We start from the raw sequence: 2996 nt of genomic DNA on the forward strand, positions 1-2996 counted from the left end.
CCTCATAAAATGAGTTAGAAAATTTTCCCTCTTCCTTAATTCCTTGGAAAAAATTTGAGAACAATTGGTGTTAACTCTTCTTTAAATATTTGGTAGAATTACCAGAAGAGCCAGGTGGACCTGGGATTTTCTCTGTGGGGAGGTTTTTAATTACTGATTTAATATTCTTACTAGTTATAGGTATGTTCATATTTTCTATTTCTTCATGATTCAGTTTTGGTAGGATGTATGTTACTAGGAATTTATCTATTTCTTCTAGGTCATCCAATCTTTTGGCATGTAATTGTTCATAGTAGTCTGTTATGACTCATTTTATTTTATTTATTTTTTTACCAAACTATAAATTCTTTTATTAACAGGCATTATAAACAGATAATACTAATCTTATTTAAAAACCACGAGTGCCACACCACTGAATATAGAGCTTATGAATAAGTTAAAAAGTATTTCCCATTTTAAAACGCAAACTCAACATACAAAAACCTACACTAAACAAAGAAGCTATAATATGGATACATGATTGATGTGTCTAAAATGATATATATAGTACATAATTAATGTTAATTATGTGATCAGTACAGTTTTCTATATGATTCCCTTCATGCTTCATTTTCCCCAGAAGCTGAATTCTGAACTTTCTCTTCTAAAATTGCTACAGTCAGGTTATCCTTGGGCATCAAATTATGTTTCATCACAAATTTAGTAAACGGATGAGACAAAAATATTTCATTTTCGTATTCATCAAATATCTGCAGTGATGAAAATGAGCATGTGAAAATATTCTGTAAATCCTATGGCATACTGATCATAGTTTTGCTACAGATGAGTCCTTTATGCTAACCCTGTTGGGAAAATACTTGTTGCTATTCAGAAGACATACAGTACCATCAAGTGTGTGTCTAGTATAGTCTACATCAGGACACTCTTTTTTGGAGTTTTATGAGCTGCACAAAGAAAAATCTATTGTTCAGTTGCTGTCATTTGGGTATAGGTGTCTGGATGGCATTAACTCTGAAGTTTGATAGCAAGTTCACTTAGCTGAAGGCAGAATTGCCTTAAATGTTCAAATTTCCATACATATACCTTCATCTTAGCCTTCAGGTGGTTCAAGAATTTTGTCAGTATTGGAGCAATCTGTTATGTTTTGTCGAATATACTTCTGAACAGCTAGTGTACTGTCCATTTCATCAAAGGATTTATCAGGCCAATTATAGAAATCTGTGCCTTGGTGCGCGGCCTGTTCTGCCTCAGCACTGCCGTCCCCTCCACCATGATCATAGTGCCAGCATCTGGGTGGCTCTGTTATGACTCATATTCTGTTTCTGTGGCATCAGTTGCATTGTATCCTTTTTCATTTCTTGTTTTATTTATTTGAATCTTCTATATATTTTTTTAGTATAAAGGTTTTTCAATTTTGATGATCTTTTAAAAAAATTCTGAGTTTCATTGATTTTTTTCTAATGTTTTGTATTCTCTACCTCATTTATTTCCACCCTAATCTTTATTATTTCCTTCTTTACACTAACTTTGAACTTTTTTTCTAGGTCTTTGCGGTATACGGTTAGGTTGTTTCTTTGAGATTTTTCTTGTTTTTTAGTGTCAGCATTTACTACTATGAACTTTCCTCTTAATACTGCTTTTCCTGAAACACAATGGTATGTTGTGTTTCAATTTTAATTTGTCTCAAGATATTTTTTAGTTTCCCTTTTGATTTATTTTTTTTGAGTCATTGGTTGTTAAGAATATTTTGTTTAATTGCTGTTTAATTTCCACATATTTATAAATTTCCCAGTTTTCCTTCTGCTATTAATTTCTAGTTTTATGCCATTGTAGATGGAAAAGATACTTGGTATGATTTCAGTTTTCTTAAATTAGAGGAGACTTGTTTTGTGATATAATATATGACATATCTTGGAGAATGGGCACTTTCCTGTCAGCTCTGATATTCAGGCAGCACAGAAGCCAGTCCCTTGGGCAGCTCTCTGAAAAGTCAGAACAGTGGAAGTACAGTCCACTCTTCTCCTTTATTCCCTAGGGAGAATCTGGGGGCTGGCACTTTCTTTCCAATCATATGGTGCTGTGTCAGGGGGAGGAATTAGAGTGAGAAGGTGTGATGAATTGTCAATTTAAACCATCTTTAATGCAGCTGGTTTTGAGCTTGCCCATAGTGAAGGAACCTCTCAACCGATCTCTGGGTATCTCATAAAGGGAATGTGTCCATGTATTGTTATCGAATCAGCGTGTCCTCTGGAGGAAGGAGAGTCCAGGGATTCCTATTCTGATATCTTTCTGACCTCACCCCTCTAGTAAGCATATGTTTTAATTGTACATTCTAATTTTTATTGTTTAATAGTTTGTTGATAGCAAACTATGTGATAATTCCAAGATAAGTTGTGTCTTGGCCCAGTGTTGTAATGTACTTGTCATAAAATGGGCTCCTTGATTAGTAATATATAAGTGGGGCAACCAAACTGAAATCATATGTTTTCTCAAGGCCTATAATAATGTTAGAGGTATTGATTCAGTTACCTCATATGCATATTCAAATCTAGAATGAATATCTGTCTTCATCAAGACCTATAAGTACATGCCTGAAATCATGAGTAATGAGTCAATGTAATCCATTTGCCAACTATGAGTTGGCCTGGATCCTCTCAATAGGTAACTCATACTTGCTTTTAGTCTCTGATGTTAACGTTAATAAACAGAAAAATTGTTAATTACTTTTTGAGCATCTGAGCATAGAGTGGGATGCATCTATTTTTTTTGTTAATTGATTGAATACCTCTGTATTGACTCGTTTTGTGTCCTCAAGAGAACACTGTTGGTTTCAGTACCATTCTGACTTTGAAAGTTTATTGTTTTTGTTTTACTTTCTTAAAGGCCATCAGCCTGCCCCACTTTTATTTATTTCCTCTAGAGCTTCATAAAGTTTTTCATAACTGTCACCACATTGGGATTTCTCTTAACTTCTAGTCATCTAAGGCCCACTTTCT

General features: G+C 34.1%; 1 pseudogene; it reads right to left on the reverse strand.

Annotated features, from left to right (window-relative positions):
• Nucleotides 1-599: 599 nt before the first annotated feature.
• On the reverse strand, nt 600-1278 carry LOC105808084 (annotated as a pseudogene).
• Between the last annotated feature and the right edge of the window lie 1718 nt (nt 1279-2996).

Source organism: Propithecus coquereli, unplaced genomic scaffold (assembly GCF_000956105.1).
Source record: "Propithecus coquereli isolate 6110/MARCELLA unplaced genomic scaffold, Pcoq_1.0 Scaffold167, whole genome shotgun sequence".
NCBI classification, from domain to species: domain Eukaryota; kingdom Metazoa; phylum Chordata; class Mammalia; order Primates; family Indriidae; genus Propithecus; species Propithecus coquereli.